Source organism: Pongo abelii, chromosome 6, assembly GCF_028885655.2.
Source record: "Pongo abelii isolate AG06213 chromosome 6, NHGRI_mPonAbe1-v2.0_pri, whole genome shotgun sequence".
Taxonomy (NCBI): Eukaryota; Metazoa; Chordata; class Mammalia; order Primates; family Hominidae; genus Pongo; species Pongo abelii.
Genome location: NC_071991.2, coordinates 149,509,828 through 149,536,922, shown reverse-complemented (window position 1 = coordinate 149,536,922; position 27,095 = coordinate 149,509,828). Strand labels below are relative to the sequence as shown.

The following is a 27,095-nucleotide window of genomic DNA, read 5'->3' as shown; positions in this document are numbered from 1 at the left end:
CATGCAGCAGGATAAGGTTACTGGAAGGTAATTAATTATATGAAGACAGGAAGGGGCTCTGATGCTGAGGATGAGAAGAATTAACTTGTTCTGCACGCAAAAGGGGTATTGTCTTTAAGCAAATATATCTTAGGGAGAAAATTCTAGCAGATGTGTGGAAAATGATTTGGAACAGAGGGAAAAAAAATCTAGAACCAAGAAATATAGTTAGAAAAATTCAAGTAAGATGCTCTCATAGCATGATTTAGAACTGTGAAAGTGAGTGCAAAGAACCAGCAGGAGAACTGCCCGCACTCGTCAACTTTACAGGGCATGGGCCCCCAAGGGACAAAGGGATAATAAAATCAATATACAGCTTTCAAGCCTTAGTGACAGGAACCACGGAGAGAATGGGCTTGAGAGGATTAACAGAAGATGAATGTTGTTTTACACATGTCACATTTGAGAGAACACTGATATGGAAATGCCTATGAGATCCAAGTTCAAATGTAGGCCTGAGAGAGGTGTTTAAAATCAAAAGGATAGTTTAAGTTACACGAAAATAATAGCAAAGGAGAGTTTAAGTAACTGAACCTCTGGGAACATGTACATTTAAGGACTGTGTGGAGGAGGAAGAACCCAGGAAGGGCCTGAGAAGGATCACAAAGCAGAAAAATAAGAGGGTCTATCGACAGCAATGTGAGGTGCCACAAAGATTTATAGAGAAGCTAAGACAGGTGAGAAGAGAAGTAGAGCCATCAGATTTAGCAACTAGTAAGGTATGAAGATCTTTAAGAAAGCAGTTTTTAAAATGTGAAGAAGAGTTTGTCAGTTCCTCAATATGTTAAACATGGAACTGCCATATAACCCAGCAGTGCCACTCCACTATATATAGATATAGTGTATAAATATATATAAATATATAGTGTATACATATACAATATACTTTTGAGTATACAGTATACTCAAAAGAATTGAAAACGGGTCAGATACCTGTGAACACATGTTCACAGCAACAGTATTTCCAATAGCCAAAAGGTGGAAACAATCCAATATCCTAGGGGATGAATGGATAAGCAAACTCTGATATATACACACAATGGAATATTATTCAGCCATAAAAAAGAATGAAGTATAATGCATGTTACAGCATGGATAAATCTTGAAAACATTATGTGAAATAAATCAGACACAACAGGATAAATACCATACAATTCCACTTATATGAGGTATCTAGAATACACATATTCACACAAACAGAAAGGGGCTGGGAAAATGGGGAATTATTGCTTAATGGTTACAGAATTTCTGTTTGGGGTAATGAAAAAGTTTTGGTGATAGTGACAAAATACTGTGAATGGACTTAATGCCACTCAATTATACAGTTAAAAATAGTTAAAATGATAAATTTTATATTATGTATATTTTACCACAACAAAAAGTACAGTAGAACTTTTTACAAGGAACAGCAAAGAAATTGTCAGAAGTGAAGAACAGACACCTACTACTTGATGACATTTAACTTGAAAAGTTCGAGTGATATACACTGAGGATAAAGAGAGGTTTTTCTATTTCCTATTTTTGCTTAAGCAGAGTAGATCTCAAAATATAGTATTTCTGGGGAAAAGGAAAACATGATTTTTAAAAATTCTGAAGAGTCTACCCTACATCTGTGATTTGGGGGAGGAGAGTAATACCAGAATATTTTGGTGAGTGCAGAGTAGTATGAAAAGCATATTCCAAATTACAATACCATTTTGTGTTTGGAAAACCAACCAACCAACTGTTCTCATAATGTGAAGTAGAAAGGAATGCCAGACCAAATCTTCCTTGATGCTAAAAATAAGCAACACTAGTCCATCACGAGCATATTAATATCCCTCAAAAGGTAAAGTCTACCAGAATTGGAGGGTGGGGGCCTTGATATTTTTATATTTATCCCAACAGCATTCATTTCAAAAATATATGAAGTTGTACAAGACAACCCAATTTCTTTAACAAACATATTGCAAAGAAAAATAAAGAAACTTAAGAGGCATATCAACCAAATAAATGTGGATCTGGTCAAAATCCCGGCTGGCACAAACTACTAAAACAAAACAAAACAAAACAAAAAACAGATATAATTCTAGGAGGAGAGGCAGAGCCAGATGGCCAAATGGAAGCCTCCACCAATCATCTTCCCAAATTAAACAACAATCCACACAACAAAGCACCTTCATAAGAACTAAAAATCAGGTGAGCAATCACATGGTTTTAACATAATATCACTGCAGAGGCACTGAAGAGGATAAAGTTGTGAATTGCTGACACCACCCCTCTCCCATCCCTGTGGCACAGAAAGAGAATCTCTGTGTTTGGGGGCGGGAGAGCGCAGTGATTGTAGGACTTTCACATCAGAACTCAGTGCTGCCCTGTCACAGTGGAAAGCAACACGGGGCAGAATTCAGCTGGCGCCCACAGAGGAAGCATTTAGAGCTCTAGCCAGAGGGGAATTGCCCATCTTGGTGGTGGAAACTCAAGTTCCAGCAAGACTTACCACCGTGGGCTAAACTGCTCTGGGATTCAAAATAAACTTGAATAGCAGTCCAGACCACAAAGACTGCAATTCCCAGGCAAGTCTTGGTGCTGGGCTGGGCTTGGAGCCAATGGACTTGGAGGGCATGCAGCCCAGTAAGACACCAGCAGGACCACCAAGGGAGTGCTTGCACCACCCCTCCCTCAACCCCAGGCAGTGCAGCTCGCAGCTCCAGGGGAGACTCTTTCCTTCCACTTGAGGAGAGGAGACAGAAGAGTAAACAGGATTTTCTCTTACAACTTGGACACTAGCTCAGCCACAACAGAATAGGGCACCAGGCAAAGTCCTGAAGCTCCCATTCCAGACCCTGGACACCAAATGTCCCAGATAACATTTCTAGACACAGCCTGGGCTACAAGGGAACCTGCTACCTTGAATGGAAGAACCTAGTTCTGGCAGGATTTATCACCTGCTGAATAAAGAGCGCTTGGGCCCCAAATCATCAGCAGTGGTAACCAGGCCATACTCATCATGGACCTTTGGGTGAGACTCAGAGACGTGCTGGCTTCAGGTGTGACCCAGCACACTCCCAGATGTGGTGGCTACAGAAAGGGACTTCTGCTTGAGAAAAGGAGAGGGAAGAGCAAAGGGGACTTTGTCTTGCAGACTAAGTATCAGTGTGGCCACAGTGGGGTAGAGCACCAAGCAGGCCCTTGGGGTCCTTGATTCCAGGCCTTGGCTCTTGGATGGTACTTCTGGACCTGTCCTGGGCCAGAGGGGAGCCTGCTGCTCCGAAGGGAGAGTCTCAGGCCTGGCAGCATTCACTACAAGCTGACTGAAGAGCCCTTGGGCCTTGAATGAACACTGGCAGTAGCCAGGCAGTACTTGCCATGAACCTAGGGCAGTGGCAGCTAAGGGGGAGACTCCTCTGCTCATGAAAAAGGGAGGGAGGACTGGGAAGGCTTGGGTGCCAGCTCAGCCGCAGTAGAATAGAGCATCAGGTAGATTCCTAAGGTTTCCAACTCCAGGACATGGCTCCAGGATGGCACCACTGGACCTAAGACTGAGGGGAGCTTGCCATCCTGAAGGGAAGGACATAAGCCTGGCTGGTTTTACTACCTGCTGATTATAGAGCCTTAGGGCCTTGAGCAAATATAGGCAGTAGCTACAGTGGTTACCAAGGGCCTTGGTTGAGACCTGGTGTTGTGCTGGCTTCAGGTCTGCCCCAGTGTAATCTCAGTGGTGGTGGCCACAGCGGTGCTTGTTTCACCACTCCCCCAGCTCCAGGAAGCTCAGCAAAGAGACTCCATTTGTTTAGGAGAGAGTAAGGAAAGACAAAAAGCATCTCTACATGGTAATCCAGAGAAATCTTCTAGATCTGATCGAAGACCATCAAAGCGGTGCCTCTATAAGTCTAAAAGAGCCACTGTGTTACTGGGCTTGGGGTGTCATCTAAGGCAGATATGGCAACAATGACCAAAAATTTTTACATCACAACATCCAAGTTCCTTTGAATATACGGAAAGTCTTTCCAGGAAGCACGGGTACAAACAAGTCCAGACTGTGAAGACTACAATAAATACCTAACTCTTCAATGCCCGGGAACCAACAAACATCCTCAAGCATCAAGATGATTCAGGAAAACATGACCTCACCAAATGAACTAAATAAGGCATCAGCAACCAATCTTGGAGAGCTAGATATGTAACCTTTCAAAAAAAGAATTCAAGATAGCTTGTTTTGAGGAAACTCAACAAAACTAAAGATAACACAGAGAAGGAATTCAGAATTCTATCAGATAAATTTAACAAGAGATTGAAATAATTAAAAAGAATCAAGCAGAAATTCTGGAGCTATAAAATGCAACTAACATACTGAAGAATGCATCAGTCTCTTAACAGCTGAACAGATCAAGCAGAAGAATGAACTAGTGAACTTGAAGACAGGCCATTTGAACATACAGAGTCAGAAGAGACAAAAGAAAAAAACAAGAATGAAGCACACCTACAAGATCTAGAAAACAGCCTCAAAAAGGCAAACTTAAAAGTTGTTGCCCCTTCCTGGCTAACACAGTGAAACCCCGTCTCTACTAAAAATACAAAAAAATTAGCCAGGTGTGGTGGTGGGTACCTGTAGTCCCAGCTACTTTGGAGGCTGAGGCAGGACAATGGCATGAACCTGAGAGGCGGAGCTTGCAGTGAGTTGAGATCGCACCACTGCACTCCAGCCTGGGTGACAAAGTGAGACTCCGTCTCAAAAAAAAAAAAAAAAAAAAAAAAGAAAAAGAAAAGTTGTTGCCCTTAAAGAGGAAGCAGACAGACAGTGGGGGTAGAAAATTACTTACAAGAGACAATAACAAAGAACATCCCAAACCTAGAGGAAGATATCAATATTTAAGTATGAGAACATCAAGCAGATTTGACCCAAATAAGACTGCTTCAATGTATTTAACAATCAAACTCCCAAAGGTCAAAGATAAAGAAAAAATCCTAAAAGCAGCAAGAAAAAAGAAACAAATAACATATAATGGAGCTCCAATATGTCTGGCAGCAGATTTCTCAGTGGTAGCCTTAAAGGCCAGGAGAGTGGCCTATTTAAAGTGCTGAAGGAAAAAACTTTTATTTTAGAATAGTATATCCAGCAAAAATATTCTTCAAACATGAAGGAGAAATAAAGGTCTTCCAGAGAAACAAAAGCTGAGGGATTTCATCAACACTAGACCTATCTTAAAAGAAATGCCAAAGAGAGTTCTTAAATCTGAAAGAAAAGGACCTTAATGCACAATAAGAAAGTGTCTGAAGGTACAAAACTCAGTGGTAATAGCAAGTACGCAGAAAAACACAGCATATTAGAATACCGTCATTGTGGTGTGTGAGCCATACATGTCTTGAGTAGAAAGACTAAAAGATGAACTGATCAAAAATAATAACTACAACAAGTTTTCAGGACATAGACAATACAATAAGATATAAATAGAAACAACAAAAAGTTTAAAAGCAGGGAATGGAGTTCAAATGCAGACGTCGTTAAAATGTAATGAAGGTAAAATGTATTTATTTACATATTTATATATAGAGTATACATACTTGTGCGTGCACGCACACACACACACGGTGTCACTGTTGCCCAGGCTAGAGTGCAGTGGTGCAATCACAGCTCACTGCAGCCTCAACCTCCTGGGCTCAAGCAATCTTTGTACCTCAGCCTCCCAAGTAGCTGGGACTATAGGTGTGCACTAACATGCCTGGTTAATTTTTGTATTTTTTTGTAGAGATGGGGTTTCACCATGTTGCCCAAGCTGTTTTTTGTTTTTGTTTTTGTTTTTGTTTTGAGATGGAGTCTCCCTCTTGTCGCCCAGGCTGGAGTGCAATGGTGTGAGTTTGGCTCACTACAATCTCTGCTTCCCAGGTTCAAGTGATTCTCCTGCTTCAGTCTCCCAAGTAGCTGCGATTACAGGCACCACACCCAGCTAATTTTTGTATTTTTAGTAGAGATAGGGTTTCACCATGTTAGCCAGGCTGGTCTCGAACTCCTGACCTCAAATGATCCCCCAGCCTTGGCCTTCCAAAGTGCTGGGATTACAGGTGTGAACCACCGTGCCCAGCCCCTAGGCTGGTCTTGAACTTCTGAGTTCAAGCAATCCACCCACCTCAGCCTTCCAAAGTGCTGGGATTACAAACATGAGCCACTGCACCTGGCCAACATGTAGTTTTTATTCGTTTTATTTTTGCTTGCCTCTTTGTTTAGACAATCAGTGTTAAGTTGCCATTGGTTTAAAACTGTTATAAGATACTATTTTCAAGCCTCATGGTAACCTCAAATCTAAAAACATATGATAGATACACAAAAAATAAAATGCAAGAAATTAAAACATACCACCAGAGAAAATCACCTTCACTAAAAGGAAGACAGGAAGGAAGGTAAGAAGGAAGCAGACCACAAAACAACCAGAAAACAAATAATAAAATGGCAGCAGTAGGACCCTACTTATCAGTAATAACATTGAATGTAAATGGACTAACTCCCCAGTCAAAAGACACAGAGTGGCTGAATGGATAAAAAAGCAGACCCAAAAACCTGTCGCCTACAAGAAACATACTTAACCTATAAAGACACACAGACTGAAAACAAAAGAATGAAAAAAGATATTCCATGCAAATGGAAACCAAAAAAGAGCAGGAGTAGCTATATTTATATCAAACAAAATGGATTTCAAGAAAAAACTATAAAGAGACAAGGTCATTATATAATGATAAAGAACTCAGTTCACCAAGAGACTATAACAACTGTGAATATATATGCACCCAACACTAGAACACCCAGATACATAAAGCAAATATTATTAGAACTAAAGAGAGAGATAGACCCCAATACAATAACTGAAGACTCCTAATGCTTCATTTTCAGCACTGGACAGATCATCCAGACAAAAAATCAACAAAGATATATCAGACTTAATCTGTACTACTGACCAAATGGACCTAATAAATACTTACAGGGCATTTCATTCAATGGCTGCAGAATATGCATTCTTCTCCTCAACACATAGATCATCCTCAAGGATAGACCATATGTTAGGTCTATCCTTGAGGTCTAAAAGCAAGTTTTTAAAAATTCAAACAAACTGAAATTATATCAAGTATCTTCTCTGACCACAACAGAATAAAACTAGAAATCAATTACAAGAATAATTTGGGAAACTAAACAAACACATGTAAATTAAACAATATGCACTTGAATGACCAGTGGGTCAATAAAGACATTAAGAAGGAAATTTTAAAATTTCTTTAAACAAATAATAATGGAAACAACATACCAAAACCTATGGGATATAGTGAAAGCAAAACTAAGAGGAAAGTTTACAGCAATAAGCACCTACATAAAAAAGTACAAAAACTCCAAATAAACCACTTAATTATGCATCTTAAAGATGCAGAGAAAGCAAGAAGAAAAGCAAGAGGAAACCAACCCAAAATTAGAAGAAAAGCAATAAAAAAGATCACAGCAGAAATAAAAGAAATTAAGATGAAGAAAACAATACAAAGATCAACAAAACAAAAAGTTCATTTTTTGAAAAGATAAATAAAATTGACAAACCATTAGCCAGACTATGAAAAAAAAGAGAAGCCCCAAATAAATAAAATGAGAGATGAAAAAGGAGACATTATAATCAATATCACAGAAACTCAAAAGATCACTAGAGGCTACTATGAGCAACTATATGCCAATAAATTGGAAAACCTACAGAAAATGGATAAATTCCTAGATACATACAACCTGCCAAGACTGAACTATTAAGAAATCCAAAACTTGAACAGACCAATAGCAAGTAACAAGATCAAAGCTGTAATAAAAAGTCTCCCAGCAAGGAAAACCCCAGGACCTAATGGCTTCAATGCTGAATTCTATCAAACTTTTAAAGAACTAATACCAATCCTACCGAAACCATTCCAGAAAAACAAGGAGGAAGGAATACTTTCAAACTCATTCTGCGAGGCCAATATTACCCTGATACCAAAACCAGACAAAGACACATCAAAAAAATAAAACTACAGGCCAGTATCCCTGATGAACACTGATAAAAAAAAATCCTCAACAAAATACTAGCAAACTGAATTCAAAGACACATTAAAAAGATCATTTATCATGACTAAGTGGGATTTATCCCAGGGATGCAAGGATGGTTCAACATACAAAAATCAATCAATATGATACATCAAATCAACAGAATGAAGGATAAAAACCATATGATCATTTCAATTGATGACGAAAAAAGAATTTGGTAAAATTAAACATCCCTTCATGATAAAAACCTCAAAAAACCGGGTATAAAAGGAACATACTTCAATAGAATAAAAGCCATATACAATAAACCCACAGTTAGTATCATACTGAATTGGGGAAGACTGAAAGTTTTTCTTCTAAGATCTAGAATGCAAGGATGCCCACTTTCATCACTGTCATTCACCACAGTACTAGAAGTCCTAGCTAGAGCAATCAGACAAGAGAATAAAATAAAGGGCATCCAAATTAGAAAGGAAGAAGTCAAAGTACCCTTGTTTGCAGATGATATGATCTTATATTTGGAGAAATCTAAAGATTCCACCAAAAAACTATTAGAACTGATAAATTCAGTAAACTTGCAGGATACAAAATCAATATACAAATATCAGAGCATTTCTCTAGGCCAACAGCAAACAATCTGAAAAACGAAATCAAGAAAGTAATCCCATTTACAATAGCCACAAATAAAATTAAATACTAGGAATTAACCAAGTGAACTGTTCGGAACAGGCCCCAAAATCTGGCCATAAACAAAATCTCTGCAGCACTGTGACATGCTCGTGATGGCCTTGACGCGATGCTGGAAGGTTGTCGGTTTACCAGAGTGAGGGCAAGGAACACCTGACCCACCCAGGGTGGAAAACCACTTAAGGTGTTCTTAAACCACAAACAATAGCATGAGCGATCTGTGCCTTAAGGACATGTTCATGCTGCAGGTAACCAGCCAGAGCCCATCCTTTCATTTCGGCCCATCCCTTTATTTCCCATAAGGAATACTTACAGTAAATCTTATGACTGGCTTGCTGTCAATAAATAATGTGGGTAAATCTCTGTTCATGGCTCTCAGCTCTGAAGGCTGTGAGACCCCTGATTTCCCATTCCACACTCTATATTTCTGTGTGTGTGTCTTTAATTCCTCTAGCACCACTGGGTTAGGGTCTCCACGACCAAGCTGGTCTCAGCAAGTAGTGCCCATACGTGGGGCTCGAACCCAGGTCAAAGGGTCACCAGAGCAACAGTTGGAGAATGTGGAACTAAGCTGGAGGACACCCAAGTACTCTTAAGCAGTCCCTGTGGTAAGAAGGGGAGCTTGGAAGCATCAGGGTAACAATGGGACAAGTGTGGGCTCTGGTTCATTCCACCTTGGAACCTTTTCACACTGATGAGGAGGAAGGAGAGTATAATGAAGTAACAGAGCAGGTTTGTTTGCCAGCTAAAGGTAAAGCGGCAAAGGAGGGAGAGGTTCATCCCTACCCTTCTGTACCCCCTCACTATTTTGAAGAAAAAGAGTAGCCTGACCCTCCAGATCTTTCTTTTCCGGATGACACTGGGTGAAAAGTAGTTGCCCCACTTACTGTTCAAGCTGCGCCTCAAGCAACTGCTCTCAGTTCTATTCAGGCAGGAATTCAGCAAGCTAGATGAGAGGGTGATTTAGAGGCTTGGCAGTTCCCTGTTAGAATACACCCCCCAGATAAACAGGGAAATATTATAGCTTTTTCCTTTATAAATATTGAGCCTTTTCCTTTTAAATTGGGGAAACGCCATGAGAGGCCAGTTCCCGGCCCCATTTCAAACCAGGGCATTTCTGGCTCAGGCCATTCCCTCACCCCTGTACAATGTCTGTCCCCTGCCACAGCCAGTAGTGCTGCAGTAGATTTATGCTGCACAAAAGCTGTGAGCCTTCTGCCTGGGGAATCCCCGCAAAAGGTCCCAACAGGAGCCTGTGGACCCTTGCCAGCAGGGATGATAAGCTTACTTCTAGGCAGGTTTAGTTTAAATTTAAAAGCGGTACAAGTACAAACAGGAGTCACTGATTCCGATTACAATGGGGAAATTCAAATTGTTACATCTACTTCTGTTCCCTGGAAAGCAGAGCCAGGAGACCATATAGCACAGCTCCTAATTGTGCCATATGTGGAAATGGGGAAAAGTGAAATTAAATGAACAGGAGGATTTGGAAGCACAAATAAACAAGGCAAAGCGGCTTATTAGGTGAATCAAATTACTGATAAATGTCCTACCTCTGAACTAACTATTCAGGGAAAGAAATTTAAAGGTTTGGTAGATACAAGAGTGGACATTTCAATCCTTTCTCTACAGCACTGGCTGTCTGCGTGGCCAATTCCACCCGCTCAATTTAACATAGTTGGAGTGGTAAAGCCCCTAAAGTATATCAAAGTAGTTATATTTTGCATTCTGAAGGGCCCGATGGACAACCTGGGACTATTCAACCAATTATAATTTCTGTACCTACAAATTTATGGGGAAGAGATTTATTACAACAATGGGGAACACAAGTTCTAATTCCAGAATAATTATATAGTCCTCAAAGTCAACATGATGCATGAAATGGGGTATGTCCCTGGCATGGGAACAGGAAAAAATTTGCAAGGTTTGAAGGAACCGCTTCAAGTGGAAAGACAAAGTTCCTGCCAAGGTTTAGGATATCATTTTTGATGGCGGCCATTGTTAAGCCTCTAGAACCTACACCTTTAAAATGGTTAACAGATAAGCCAATTTGGACAAACAATGGCCACTGAGTAAAGAGAAACTGGAGGCTTTAGAAGACTTAATTACTTAACAATTAAAAAAGGGACACATAGCTCCAACATTTTCCCCTTGGAACTCTCCAGTTTTCATAATTAAGAAAAAATCAGGTAAATGGAAAATGTTAACTGACTTAAGAGCCATTAATTCAGTTATACAACCTATGGGGACATTACAGCCAGGATTGCCTTCTCCTGCTGTGATTCCAAAAAATTGGCCTTTAATAGTCATAGATTTAAAACACTGTTTCTTTACTATCCCCTTAGCTGAGCAGGACTGTGAATGGTTTGCATTTCCAATTCTTGCAGTAAACAACTTGCAGCTTAAGCCTGCTAAACGTTTTCATTGGAAAGTGTCGCCACAAGGTATGTTAAACAAACAATTTGCCAAATATATGTAGGGCAAGCAATTGAACCTACTTGTAAAAAACTTTCAGTGTTACATTATCCATTATATGCATGATATACTTTGTGCTGCCCCCACTCAAGAAATATTACTCCAATATTATGATCACTTGCAAAATTCAATTTCTCCTGCTGGCTTAATTATAGCTCCTGACAAAATTCAGACTACTCCTCCTTACTCCTATTTGGGGACCTTAGTAAATGACATTACCATTGTGCCACAGAAAGTAGCCATACGTAGGAATCAAATGAAAACATTAAATGACTTTCAAAAATTATAAGGGGACATTAATTGGATATGACCTGCTCTAGGCATTCCTACCTATGCCATGAGTTATCTATTTTCTATCTTTAGAGGAGATCCTAGTCTCACTAGCCCTCAGCAATTAACAAAGGAAGCTGAGGCAGAGTTACAGCTGATTGAAAAGCAAGTCTATAAAGCTCAAATAAATAGAATAGATCCAGAGAAGACTCTAGATTTGCTAATTTTTCCAACTCAGCATTCACCTACTGGTGTTACTGTCCAAGAGCTGGTCTTAGTAGAATGGCTTTTTCTTCCACATGCTAATTCATGGACTCTAACTCCTTATTTGGATCAAATCACTACTCTGATAGTGATATAATAGAAAATGGCAGAACTCAGATTGCTAAATTACATGGATATGATCCTGGAAAAATTATTGTCCTTCTCATAAAGGCACAAACACAGCAAGCTTTTATAAATAGTCTTACTTGGCAAACCCATTTAGCTGACTTTGTGGGTATTCTCGATAACCATTTTCCTGAAACAAAACTGCTGAATTTTTGAACTGGTTTGGTGGAGAGACCCGATAATAAAAAGTTGGGAAATAGGTAAAATAATAACTTGGGGTAGAGGTTATGCTTGTGTTTCTCCAGGACCAAATCAACAGCCGATTTTGATACCATCAAGATACCTGAAGCCTTATCATAAGCCAGATGCCAACGAAGAGATTCTGGAAGGATCCCAAGGACTCCCAGTTGCAGCCATGTCAAGACTGACACTAAGGAGGACCCCAACTGTCACGAGCAACACCCATCGAACACAGCCACCCATCTGGGGACAGATCGAGAAGCTGTCACAGATGGCGGAAGAAAACCTGAGGAAAGCTGGACAACCAGTCACAATAAGTAATTGGATTCTCCCTAGAATAACTAAATTTAAACCAATTGAAGGTGCTGAGAATGTTTTTACAGATGAGTCTAGCAATGGTAAAGCTTCTTATTCTGGCTCAAAAAGTAAAGTTTTTCAGATGCCCTATGGTTCAGCTCAAAAAGCAGAGCTCGTAGCTGTAATTGAGGTATTGACTGCTTTTAATATGCCTATTAATGTGATTTCTGATTCTTCATATATGGTTCATTCCACACAGTTAATTGAAAATGCTGAGTTATGATTTCATACAGATGAACAACTGATGACTTTATTTACCCAATTGCAAGCAGCAATTAGGAGTAGAATGCACCCTTTTTACATCACTCACATTAGGGCTTATACATCTCTTCCAGGACCTTTGATGGAAGGGAATCAAATGGCTGATCGCCTTGTTGCTAATGTAATATGTAATGCCAGACACTTTCACAATTTAACCCATGTTAATGCCTCTGGTCTCAAACGCAGATACAGCATTACCTGGAAAGAAGCTAAAGCTATTATCCAGCGATGCCCAACCTGCCAAGTGGTGCATTCCTCATCTTTTACAGGAGGAGCTAATCCTCGAGCCTGGAACCTAATTCTCTTTGGCAAATGGATGTCACACATGTTTCCTTGTTTGGGAGACTAGTTTATGTACATGTATGTGTGGACACCTTTTCTCACTTTGTCTGGGCTACATGCCAATCAGGAGAGTCTTCTGCTTGTGTTAAATGTCACCTCTTGCAGTATTTTGCGGTGATGGGCATTCCAGCTTCTATTGAAACAGATAATGCCCCAGGCTATACTAGCCAAGCTCTAGCTACATTTTTCTCTATATGGAATATTAAACACATTACTGGTATCCCATATAATTCTCATGGACAAGCCATAGTGGAAAGAATGAATCTCTCCCTGAAACAGCAGTTGCAAAAACAGAAAGGGGGAAATGGATTACAGGACAGCCCGTATACAATTGAATCTAGCATTCTTAACTTTAAATTTTTTGAGTCTGCCTAAAGGCCAGATGCTATCAGCAGCTGAACAGCATCTACAGAAACCAGCTGCAAAGACAGAAGCAGAACAACTGGTTTGGTGGAGAGACCCGATAACAAAAAGTTGGGAAATAGGTAAAATAATAACTTGGGGTAGAGGTTATGCTTGTGTTTCTCCAGGACCAAATCAACAGCCGATTTGGATACCATCAAAACACCCGAAACCTTATCATAAGCCAGATGCCGGGGAAGAGATTCCAGGAGAATCCCGAGGACCCCCGGTTGCAGCCATGTCAAGACTGACGCTGAGGAGGACGCCAACTGTCACGAGCAACACCCATCGAACACAGCCACCCACCTGGGGACAGATCGAGAAGCTGTCACAGATGGCGGAAGAAAACCTGAGGAAAGCGGGACAACCAGTCACAGTGAATAATTTAATGATAGCTATGATAGTGGTGATCACCACTGCCATGAGTATTCCTTCAACAAGGGCTGACACAGAGAACAATTACACTTATTGGGCATATTTATCCATCTTGGCTGGCAACAATGCCTGGATGCAATCACTCTATGACACAGTTACACATGCTTTCTGATCTCAGTATTTACCGTAATGAATCTGCTCCTATAATTGAGGCATACCACCCTCAAAAACCTATTTATAAATAAAATTGAACCTGGCCAGAAAAAATGAACATACTTGTTTAGGAAAATTGCATTGCAGAACAGGCAGAGGTGCTATGCAGCGATTCCTATGGAATTGATTGGTCCCCTAGGGGATGTTTAGCTTGAATTGCACCTCTCAGTCTGTGTGCCATGGCCACACTATGTTCAGCTGGTCTGAACAAAATGGTCAGATGGTAGAAATGGTAAGAAGTATGACAAGAGTTCCTATTATCTGCAACCATGGCACTATAGTGGCACCTCAACCTCAAATGATATGGCCCATTGTAGGAGCTAAACAAGGATTTGTGGAAACTATTAATTGCTCTTAATAAAATCAAATTTAGGAAAGAATAAAAAAGCATCTAGAAGGCCACTCTACAAACTTGTCTTTGGATATTGCAAAATTAAAAGAACAAATATTTAAAGCATCACAGCCACACTTGACCTTAATGCCAGGAACTAGAGTGCTCGAAGGAGCTGCAGACAGATTAGCAGCTAGTAACCTATTAAAATGGAGAAAAACACTTGGAGGCTCTGTGATTTCAACAATGATCGTGCTTTTAATCTGTGTTGTTTGTCTTTGTATACTCTGCAGATGTGGATCCTGACTCCCGCAAGAAGTAGCTCACCATGACAAACCTGCCTTTGCTTTTATCGCTTTGCAAAACAAAGGGGGACATGTTGGGAACAGGCCCCAAAATCTGGCCATAAACTGACCCCAAAACTGGCCATAAACAAAATCTCTGCAGCACTGTGACATGCTCGTGATGGCCTTGACGCGATGCTGGAAGGTTGTCGGTTTACCGGAATGAGGGCAAGGAACACCTGACCCACCCAGGGTGGAAAACCACTTAAGGTATTCTTAAACCACAAACAATAGCATAAGCGATCTGTGCGTTAAGGACATGCTTATGCTGCAGGTAACCAGCCAGAGCCTATTCCTTTATTTCTGCCCATCCCTTTATTTCCCAGAAGGAATACTTATAGTAAATCTTAAGACTGGCTTGCTGTCAATAAATATGTGGGTAAATCTCTGTTCATGGCTCTCAGCTCTGAAGGCTGTGAGACCCGATTTCCCATTCCACACTCTATATTTCTGTGTGTATGTCTTTAATTACTCTAGCGCCGCTGGGTAAGGGTCTCCATGACCCAGCTGGTCTCGGCAGTGAATGATCTCTGCAATGAAAACTATAAAATACTGACAAAAGAAATTGAAGAGGACGGGCCGGGCACAGTGGCTCAGACCTGTAATCCAAGCACTTTGGGAGGCTGAGGCAGGCAGCTCACCTGAGGTCAGGAGTTCGAGACCAGCCTGGCCAACATGGCGAGACCCCCATCTCTACTAAAATTACAAAAATTAGGCGGGTGTGGTGGCAGGCACCTGTAATCCCAGCTACTCAGGAGGCTGAGGCAGGAGAATCATGCGAACCCAGGAGGTGGAAGTTGCAGTGAGCCAAGATCACACCAGTGCACTCCAACCTGGGTGACAAAGCAAGACTCTCTCACAAAAAAAAAAAAAAAAATTGAAGACATGCATGCACAAAAGGAAAGATGTTCCACATTCACCAACTGGAAGAATAAATACTGTTAAAATGTCCATACCACCCAAAGCAACCTACAGATTCAATGCAATCCCTATCAAAATACCAATGAACCAAAGACATTCTTCACAGAAATAGAAGAAAAAAATCCTAAAGCTTATATGGAATAACAAAAGACCCAGAATAGCCTACGCTATCTGAGCAAAAACAACAAAACTGAAGGAATAACATTACTTGACTTCACATTATCTGACTCCAAATTACAACTTCAAATTATACTAAAGAGCTATAGTAACCAAAATAGCATGGCACCAGCATAAAAACAGACACACAGACCAATGAAACAGAATGGAGAACCCAGAAACAAATCCATACATCTACAATGAACTCATTTTTGACAGAAGTGCCAAGAACATACATTGGGAAAAGGAGAGTCTCTTCAATAAATGGTGCTAGAAAAACTTGATATACATATGCAGAAGAATGAAACTAGACCCCTATCTCTCACTATACACAAAAATCAAATTAAAATGGATTAAAGACTTAAGACCTCAAGCTATGAAACTACTAAAAGAAAACACCGGAGAAAATCTCCAGAACATTGAACTAGGCAGAGATTTCTGGAGTAATACCCCACCACAGCATACACAGACAAATGGTATCACATCAAGTTAAAAAGCTTCTGTACAACAAAGGAAACAACAAAGTGAAGAGACAACCTACAGACCAGGAGAAAGTATTTGCAAACTATCCATCTGGCAAGGGATGAATAACCAGAATACATAAGAAGCTCAAACAATGCTATAGGAAAAAAATCTAACAATCCTATTAAAAAATGAGCAAAGGTCTGAATGGACATTTCTCAAAATAAGACATACAAATAGCAAACAGGCATATGAAAAGGTGCTCAACATCACTGATCAGAGAAATGCAAAACAAAACTACAAGGAGATATCATCTCACCCCAGTTAAAATGGCTTATATCCAAAAGACAGGCAATAATGAATGATGGTGAGGATGTGGAGAAAAGGGAATCCTCATACACCATCGGTAGGAATGTAAATTAGTACAAGCACTATGGAGACCAGTTTGGAGGTTCCCCAAAAACTAAAAATAGAGCTACCACGTGATTCAGCAATCCCATAGTATATACCCAAAACAAAGGAAATCAGTATACCAAAGAGGTCTGCAGTCTCATGTTTCCTGCAGCATTGTTCACAATAGCCAAGATATGGAAGCAACCTAAATGTCCATCAACAAATGAATGGATAAAGAAAACATGGTACATATACACAATGGAGTACTATTCAGCCATAAAAAAAGAATGAGACCCCGTCATTTGCAACAACAGGGATAGAACTGGAGATCATTATGTTAAGTAAAATAAGCCAGGTACACAGAATGACAAACTTTGCCTGTTGTCACTTATTTGTGGAAGCTAAAAATTAAAACAATTGAACTCACAGAGAGAGAGACTAGATGATGGTTACCAGAGGCTGAGAAGGGAGTGAGGGGAGAGACAGTTAATGTATACAAAAATATAGTAGCATAGAATGCATAAGATCTAGTATTTGATAGCACAACAGCATGACTACAGTCAACAAAACTTTATTGCACATTTTAAAGTAACTTTAAAAGAGTATCACTGGGTTGTGAAAGATTCTCCCCCAAGCCTGAAAGCTTAAGGGAATGAATACTTCCTCCCTCCTCAAGCCCAGTCCCAATGCGCAAGGACAGTTGCGCCAGCAGCATGCATCAGCAAGTTAGCAGAAGCAGGAAGAGAGCTGGCCGGAAGACACCCCCTGAAGATCGAGAGGGAGGCCAGCGGGCACTACGCAGCAGCCACATCAGACTGGGACAATTCCTGCTTGCAGAGGACTGTAAAACCCCTTCCCCGTCCTCACTTGGGGCTGACGCTATTGCCAAGCAGTGAGTACCATCTGACCCCTTTCACTTGCTATTCTGTCCTGTTTTCCCTTAGAATTCGGTGGCTAAATACCAGGCACCTGTCAGCCAGTTAAAAGTGACTAGCAGCCAGTTAAAACCGACTAGCGCAGCCGCTGGACTAAAGATACGGGTGTCAGGCTTTCCGGGAAAGGACTCTCTAACAACCCCTGACTCTTAGGAGTTGGGAGCGTTGGTTTGCCTGGAACCAGCTCTCCACTTTTCCTGTACTTCCGGGCTGAGCCGAGGGTCGACAGAGAGGAAAGCCATTCAGCTCCGGGGTCCTGACAACAAGTTGGTTGACCCTGTGGCCATGAGCAGAACTCTCGAAGTCATGTTGCCCAAGCGAGACTCGCCCATCTATCCTATCTATCCCGACTCTTGCCTCCTGGGTCCTAATGCTTGTCAGAAAAACTTTCTCTTGCCTCTCTTCTCTGAGGCTAGTCCCGCTTCTAGAAACCACTCCCTGTCTCTGGTGCTTTTCTAGTTTCTCCTGTAAGAATCATTTCTAGCATAAACTCCAGGACTCTGTTAACCTTCTTTAGGCACCCGGGCTCACCAATTAGAAAAACATAATTTTTGCCCAAAGCCCTGTCAGGGTGGGGGACTATCTTATCCGGAATTTTAGGATCCCTCCTCAGACTAGCAGGCCTAACAAAAGCTATTCCGGAAGCTAGGATATGGGGAGCTTCAGAAATGATATCCTTGTATTCCTATAAGTGAGGACAAAAAGACATCATTCTTCCAACTCTGGAGATCCCTCCTCTCCCTCAGGGTATGGCCTCCACTTCATTTTTGGGACATAACATCTTTACAGGAGGAGTAAAGTCCCAATACTAACAGGAGAATGCTTAGGACCCTAACAGGTTTTCGAGAATGTGTCAGTAAGGGCCACTAAATCCAATTTTTCTCGGTCCTCTTTGTGGTCTAGGAGGACAGGCAAGGGTGCAGATTTTTGAGAATGCATTGGTAAGGGCCACTAAATCTGACCTTCCTCGGTCCTCCTTGTGGTCTAGGAGGAAAACTAGTGTTTCTGCTGCAGCGTCAGTGAGTGCAACTATTCCGATCAGCAGGGTCCAGGGACCGACCATTGTGGGTTCCTGAGCAAGAAGTGTTTCTGCTGCTGCATCAGTGAGCGCAACTATTCCGACCAGCAGGGTTCAGGGACCATTGTGGGTTCTTGGGCAGGAGGAGAAACAAACAAACCAAAACTGTAGGTGGTTTTGTCTTTCAGATGGGAAACAATCAGGCATCAACAGGTTCACCCTTGAAATGCATCCTAAGCCACTGGGACCAATTTGACCCGCAAACCCTGAAAAAGAGGTGGCTCATTTTTGCCGCACTACGGCCTGGCCCCAATATTCTCTCTCTGATGGGGAAAAATGGCCACCTGAGGGAAGTATAAATTACAATACTATCCTGAAGCTTGACCTTTTCTGTAAGAGGGAAGGCAAATGGAGTGAAACACCTTATGTCCAAGCTTTCTTTTCATTGAACGAGAATACACAACTATGCAAAGTTTGCAATTTACATCCCACAGGAGGACTGCTCAGCTTACCCCCATATCCTATCGTCCCTATAGCTCCCCTTCCTATTAATGATAAGCCTCCTCTAATCTCCCCTGCCCAGAAGGAAATAAGCAAAGAAATCTCGAAAGAACAACAAAAACCCCTGGGCTATCAGTTATGTCCCCTTCAAGTTGTAGGGGGAGGGAATTTGGCCCAACTAGGGTACATGTCCCTTTCTCCCTCTCTGATTTAAAGCAGATCAAGGCAGACCTGGGGAAGTTTTCAGATGATCCTGATAGGTACACAGATGTCCTACATGGTCTAGGGTAAACCTTTGATCTCACTTGGAGAGATGTCATGCTATTGTTAGATCAAACCCAGGCCTTTAATGAAAAGAATGCGGCTTTAGCTGCAGCCTGAGAGTTTGGAGATACCTGGTATCTTAGTCAAGTAAATGGCAGAATGACAGCTGAAGAAAGGGACAAATTCCCTACTGGTGAGCAAGCCATCCCCAGTATGGATCCCCACTGGGACCTTGACTCAGATCATGGGGACTGGAGTCATAAACATCTGTTGACCTGTGTTCTAGAAGGACTAAGGAGAATTAGGAAAAAGACCATGAATTATTTAATGATGTCTACCATAACTCAGGGAAAGGAAAAAAATCCTTCTGCCTTCCTTAAGCGGCTACGGGAGGCCTTAAGAAAATATACTCCCCTGTCACCCAACTCACTTGAGAGTCGATTGTAAAAGATAAGTTTATTACCCAATCAGCCGCGTATATCAGGAGAAAGCTCCAAAAGCAAGCCCTGGGCCCTGAACAAAATCTGGAGGCATTATTAAACCTGGCAACCTTGGTGTTCTATAATAGGGACCAAAAGGAACAGGCCCAAAAGGAAAAGCAAGATCAGAGAAACGCTGCAGCCTTAGTCATGGCCCTCAGACAAACAAACCTTGGTGGTTCAGAAAGGACAGAAAATGGAGCAGGCCAATCACCCGGTAGGGCTTGTTATCAGTGTGGTTTACAAAGACATTTTAAAAAAGATTGTCTAATGAGAAACAAGCCGCCCCCTCGTCCATGTCCGCTATGCCGAGGCAATCACTGGAAGGTGCACTGCCCCAGAGGACAAAGGTTCTCTGGGTCAGAAGCCCCCAACCAGATGATCCAACAACAGGATTGAGGGTGCCTCGGGCAAGCACCAGCTCATGTCATCACCCTCACTGAGCCCCGGGTACATTTAACCCTTGAAGGCCGGGAAATTGACTTCCTCCTGGACACTGGCGTGGCCTTCTCAGTGTTAATCTCCTGTCCCGGACGACTGTCCTCAAGGTCCATTACCATCCAAGGAATCCTGGGACAGCCTGTAACCAGGTATTTCTCCCACCTTCTCAGTTGTAATTGGGAGACTTTGCTCTTTTCACACGCCTTTCTTGTCATGCCTGAAAGTCCCACACCCTTATTAGGGAGAGATATGTTAACCAAAGCTGGAGCTATTATCTACATGAATATGGGGAACAAGTTACCCATTTGGTGTCCCCTACTTGAGGAAGGAATCTACCTTGAAGTCTGGGCATTGGAATGACAATTTGGAAAGGCAAAAAATGCCCGCCCAGTCCAAATCAGGCTAAAAGATCCCACCACTTTTCCTTATCAAAGGCAATATCCCTTAAGGCCTGAAGCTCATAAAGGATTACAGGATATTGTTAAACATTTAAAAGCTCAAGGCTTAGTAAAGAAATGCAGCAGTCCCTGCAACACCCCAATTCTAGGAGTACAAAAACCGAACAGTCAGTGGAGACTAGTGCAAGATCTTAGACTCATCAATGAGGCAGTAATTCCTCTATATCCAGTTGTACCCAACCCCTATACCCTGCTCTCTCAAATACCAGAGGAAGCAGAATGGTTCCTGTTCTGGACCTCAAGGATGCCTTCTTCTGTATTCCCCTGCACTATGACTCCCATGACTCCCAGTTTCTCTTTGCCTTTGAGGATCCCACAGACCACACGTCCCAACTTACATGTACCGTCTTGCCCCAAGGGTTTAGGGATAGTCCTCATCTGTTTGGTCAGGCACTGGCCCAAGATCTAGGCCACTTCTCAAGTCCAGGCACTCTGGTCCTTCAGTATGTGGAAGATTTACTTTTGGCTACCAGTTCAGAAGCCTTATGCCAGCAGGCTACTCTAGATCTCTTGAATTTTCTAGCTAATCAAGGGTACAAGGCATCTAGGTTGAAGGCCCAACTTTGCCTACAGCAGGTCAAATATCTAGGCCTAATCTTAGCCAGAGGGACCAGGGCCCTTGGCAAGGAACGAATACAGCCTATACTGGCTTATCCTCACCCTAAGACATTAAAACAGTTGTGGGGGTTCCTTCAAATCACCGCTTTTGCCAACTATGGATCCCCGGATAGAGCGAGATAGCCAGGCCCCTCTATACTCTAATCAAGGAGACCCAGAGGGCAAATACTCATCTAGTAGAATGGGAACCAGAGGCAGAAACAGCCTTCAAAACCTTAAAGCAGGCCCTAGTACAAGCTCCAGCTTTAAGCCTTCCCACAGGACAAAACTTCTCTTTATACATCACAGAGAGAGCAGGGATAGCTCTTGGAGTCCTTACTCAGACTTGTGTAGGACAACTGGTGGCATACCTAAGTAAGGAAATTGATGTAGTAGCAAAAGGCTGGCCTCACTGTTTAAGGGCAGTTGCAGCAGTAGCTGTCTTAGTGTCAGAGGCTATCAAAATAATACAAGGAAAGGATCTCACTGTCTGGACTACTCATGATGTAAATGGCATACTAAGTGCCAAAGGGAGTTTATGGCTATCAGACAACCACCTACTTAGATACCAGGCACTACTCCTTGAGGGACCGGTGCTTCAAATACATACATGCGTGGCCCTCAACCCTGCCACTTTTCTCCCAGAGGATGGGGAACCAATCAAGCATGACTGCCAACAAATTACAGTCCAGACTTATGCTGCCCGAGATGATCTCTTATAAGTCCCCTTAGCTAATCCTGACCTTAATCTATATGCCAATAGAAGTTCATTTGTGGAGAATGGGATACGAAGGGCAAGTTATGCCATAGTTAGTGACGTAACCGTACTTGAAAGTAAGCCTCCTCCCCCAAGGACCAGCACCTAGTCAGGAGAACTAGTGGCACTTACCTGAGCCTTAGAACTGGGAAACGGAAAAAGAATAAATGTGTATACAGGTAGCAAGTATGCTTATCTAATCCTACATGCCCATGCTGCAATATGGAAAGAAAGGGAGTGCCTAACCTCTGGGGGAATCCCCATTAAATACCACAAGGAAACCATGGAGTTATTGCACGCAGTGCAAAAACCCAAGGAGGTGGCAGTCTTACACTGCCAAAGCCATCAAAAGGGGAAGGAGAGAGGAGAACAGCAGCATAAGTGGCTGGCAGAGGCAGGGAAAGACCAGCAAAAAGGAAAGAGAGAAAGAAACAAACAAACAGAAAATCAGAGAAACAGAAAATCAGAGAGAGACACAGAGAGAGGAAGAGAGAGACAAAGGAGTCAGAGAGAAAGAAAGAAAGAGACAAAGTCAAAGAGACAGAGAGAGAGACACACAAAGTCAAAGAAAGAGAGGAAGAGACAGACAAAGAGGGACTCAGAGAGAGAAAAAGAAGTCATCAAAGAGAAAGAGAGATAGAAGTAGTACAGAAAAAACAGTGTACCCTATTGTGGGCGGCAAGCCACCCAGGTGCCGAGGCAAGAGACCGAGGGCACGAGCTGTTCCAGTATAAAATATATAAAATAAGAATAGTTATACTAAATATAGATCATAGAGATGATTATATATGAATATCATTAATCATCAGTTTGTAGCAATTACTCTTTATTCCAATATTATAATAATCCTCGCTCTACAATCATAACCTAGGAAAAACCAGGCCATACAGAGATAGGAGCTGAGGGGACATAGTGAGAAGTGACCAGAAGACAAGAGTGTGAGGCTTCTGTTATGCCCGGACAGGGCCACCAGAGGGCTCCTTGGTCTAGCGGTAACATCAGCATCCCGTGATCTAGCGGTAGCGTCAGTGTCAAGGAAAAACACCCACTACTTAGCAGACCGGGAAAGGGAGTCTCCCTTTCCCCAAGGGAGTTTACAGAAGACTCTACTCCCCCACCTCTTGTTTTTTCTTTTATCTCTTTGTCTTGTGTCTTTATTTCTACACTCTCTCGTCTCCGCACACGGGGAAAAAACCCACCGACCCTGTGGGGCTGGACCCTACACCCTATTCCTTTAAAAGCCAGGGTAAAGTTAAAACCTATAACTGATAATTGAAGGCCTTCTCTGTAACTCTATAACACTCCAATACCACCTTGTTGTCAGTGTAAACAAGGGTGTAGCCCAAAAGCACTGAGGCCACTGACAACCCATAGCCTTCCTATCAAAAATCCTTAACCCAGCAGGTTTCCTAACGGGGGATCTAAATCTTAATTAATTACCATACAAAGGTCCGACCAGATCTAGAAGGAACTCCCTTCAGGATAGGACCATAGATAGTTCCTCCTGGGTGATTAAGGAAAAAAGACACAAGGGGTATTCAGTAAATGATAAGGAAACTGTAGAAGCAGAGTTAGGAAAACTGCCTAATAACTGGTTTGCTCAAATGTGCGAGCTGTTTGCACTCAGCCAAACCTTAAAGTACTTACAGAATCAGGAAGGAGCCATCTATATCAATTCTAAGTTAATATGGACTAAACGAGGTCTTAAGAGCAAAGAATAATTGAAATCCCAAACTTACAAGGTTTTCAACAAAAGTAAAGTTTGCTAAAAGTTAACAGTGTAAACATGTATTATCCTAACTTCTAATCTTGTGGAAATCAGACCCTATCAGTAACCCCTCAAAGCTCAAGTCCATCAGTGCAGAGCCATACAACTAATACCCCTACCTATAGGGTTAGAAATGGCCACTGCTACAGGAACTGGAACAGCCAGTTTACCTACTTCATTATCCTACTACCACACTCTCAAAGGATTTCTCAAGACAGTTTGCAAGAAATAACAAAATCTATCCAGTAAGGATAGTAACTACAATTCCAAATAGACTCTTTGGCAACAATGACTCTCCAAAACCACTGAGGCCTAGACCTCCTCACTGCCGAGAAAGGAGGACTCTGCACCTTCTTAGGGGAAGAGTGTTGTTTTTACACTAACCAGTCAGCGATAGTATGAGATGCCACCCAGCATTTATAGGAAAAGGCTTCTGAAATCAGACAACGCCTTTCAAACTCTTATACCAACCTCTGGAGTTGGACAACATGGCTTCCCCCCTTTCTAGGTCCCACGGCAGCCATCTTGCTATTACTTGCCTTCGGGCCCTGTATTTTTAACCTCCTTGTCAAATTTGTTTCCTCTAGAATTGAGACCATCAAGCTACAGATGGTCTTACAAATGGAACTCCAAATGAGCTCAACTAAACTTCTACCGAGGACCCCTGGACCAACCTCCTGGCCCTTTCACTGGCCTAAAGAGTTCCCCTCTGGAGGACACTACAACTGCAGGGCCCCTTCTTCGCCCCTATCCAGCAGGAAGTAGCTACAGCAGTCATTGGCCAAATTCCCATCAGCAGTTGGGGTGTCCTGTTTAGAGGGGGCGGGATTGAGAGGTGAAGCTGGCTGTGCTTCTGGGTCGGGTGGGGACTTGGAGAACTACTCTGTCTAAAGGATTGTAGATCAGGGCTCTGTGTCTAGCTAAAGGTTTGTAAACGCACCAATCAGTGCTCTGTGTCTAGCTAATCGGGTAGGGGACTTGGAGAACTTTTCAGTCTAGCTAAAGGATTGTAAATGCACCAATCAGTGCTCTGTGTCTAGCTAACTGGGTAGGGGACTTGGAGAACTTTTCTGTCTAGCTAAAGGATTGTAAATGCACCAATCAGCGCTCTGTGTCTAGCTAAAGGTTTGTAAACACACCAATCAGCACTCTGTAAAAACCGACCAATTAGCACTCTGTAAAACAGAGCAATCAACACTCTGTAAAATGGACTAATCAGCTGTCTGTAAAATGGACCAATCAGCAGGATGTGGGTGGGGCCAAATAAGGGAATAAAAGCACGCCACCGGAGCCAGCAGCTGCAACCTGCTCGGGTCCCCTTCCATGCTGTGGAAGCTTTGCTCTTTCATTCTTCGCAATAAATCTTGCTGCTGCTCACTCTTTGGGTCTGCACTACCTTTATGAGCTGTAACACTGACTGTGAAGGTCTGCGGCTTCACTCCTGAAGTCAGTGAGACCACAAACCTACTGGGAGGAACAAACAACTCTGGACACGCCACCTTTAAGAGCTGTAACACTCACTGCGAGGGTCTGCAGCTTGACTCCTGAAGTTAGTGAGCCCATGAACCCACTGGGAGGAAAAAACAACTCCAGACGTCCCACCTTTAAGAGCTGTAACACTCACTGCAAAGATCTGCGGCTTCATCCCTAAAGTCAGCAAGACCACGAACCCACCAGAAGGAAGAAACTCTGGACACATCTGAACATCAGAAGGAACAAACTCTCAACATACCATCTTTAAGAACTGTAACACTCACCGCGACAGTCCGTGGCTTCATTCTTGAAGTCAGCGAGACCAAGAACCCACTGGAAGAAACCAATTCCGGACACATTTACGCAGCAGCCACGTCAGACTGGGACACTTCCTGCTTACAGAGGACTATAAAACCCCTTCCTCACTTGGGGCTGATGCTATTATAAAACCCATCCCTCACTTGGGGCTGACGCCATTTAGGCGTAAACCCGTCTGCACCCAGGCGCTTATTAAAACAGTGTGTTGCTCCACACCACCTCATGTCGTGGGGGTTGGTGGCGCGTCATCGGGGTTCAAACCAATACCAGAGCCTTGCAGGTTGTTTGTAGCACTAACAAAGGACAAATGCTTGAGAGGATGGATACCCTGCTTATCCTGATGTGATTATGCATTCCATGCCATATCAAATATCTCATGTACCTATAAATACATATGCCTACTATGTACCCACAAAAATTAAAAATAAATTTTTTTGAGATGGAGTCTCGCTCTGTCACCCAGTCTGGAGTGCAGTGGCGTGATCTTGGCTCACTGCAAGCTCTGTCTCCTCGGTTCACGCCATTCTCCTGCCTCAGCCTCCCAAGTAGCAGGGATTACAGGCGCCCGCCACCACGCCCGGCTAATTTTTTGTATTTTTAGTAGAGACGGGGTTTCACCATGTTAGCCAGGATGGTCTCGATCTCCTGACCTCGTGATCTGCCCGCCTTGGCCTTCCAAAGTGCTGGGATTATAGGCGTGAGCCACCACACCCGGCTAACAAAAAAGTTTTTAAAGAGATTTATTCTGAGCCAAATGAGTGTCTATGGCCCATGACACCACCCTCAAGAGATCCTGAGAGCATGTACCCAAGGTGGTGGGGGCACAGCCTAGTTTTATACATTGTAGGGGAACATGAGTCTTCAATCAAATACAGGTATAGACTGGTTCGAGCAGGAAAGGCGGGACAACTCAAAGTGGGGGCTTCCAGGTCATGGGTAAGATGAGAGACAAACAGCTACATTCTTTTGAGCCTCTGCTCTGCCTTTTACTGAATACACAATTTATGCCACAGGGCAGGCAGAGGAATAACCACTTATGCCTTAGTCTGGCTCAGTGAATCTGCATTTTTACATAAATACAGGGCAGAGGAAGCCATCAGACATACATTTGTCTCAGGTGAGCAGAAGGATGACTTGAGTTCTGTCCCTGTTCCTCACCTGCGAAGATAAGCTGTCAATTTACACTGCCACGGTGCAATTCCACACAACTGTTTCAGGGTAAAAATGTGGAGGCCCACAGCGAATTTCCTCCTGGGCAAAGGGTGAGGGAGCTGTGTGGCTTTTTATCTTTGCAGCTGTCTTAGGAACAAAACGGGAGCAGGTTTGCCTGACGCAGCTCCCAGCTTGACTTTGGCTTAGTGATTTGGGGTCCCGAGATTAAATTTCCTTCCACACTATTCTCCCTAGTTTTGTGTATGTGTGAAATATTCTATTTCTGGGCACTTTTAATTTTAAAAAGTGGACA

General features: G+C 42.5%; 1 protein-coding gene and 1 long non-coding RNA gene across 14 annotated transcripts in view; one reads left to right on the top strand and one right to left on the bottom strand.

The window, feature by feature from the left end:
* GALNT11 (polypeptide N-acetylgalactosaminyltransferase 11) overlaps window positions 1-27,095 on the bottom strand; it is a 97,409-nt gene that overhangs the window by 69,530 nt on the left and 784 nt on the right. For 5 of the 13 annotated variants that reach the window (XM_054560033.2, XM_063726230.1, XM_063726236.1 and 2 more), the window contains exon 2: window positions 25,597-25,645. The exons of 7 other annotated variants lie outside the window; for them this stretch is intronic. The gene's annotated coding sequence lies outside the window, so the exon portion shown is untranslated. Of the gene's footprint in view, window positions 1-25,596; window positions 25,719-27,095 lie in introns of all 13 variants that reach the window. One more of the 13 variants, XM_054560031.2, reaches the window with a different exon arrangement.
* LOC134761802 (uncharacterized) lies at window positions 17,372-26,074 on the top strand. The gene is made up of 2 exons (XR_010140949.1): window positions 17,372-17,513; window positions 24,427-26,074. It is a non-coding gene; the product is annotated as an uncharacterized LOC134761802 (long non-coding RNA).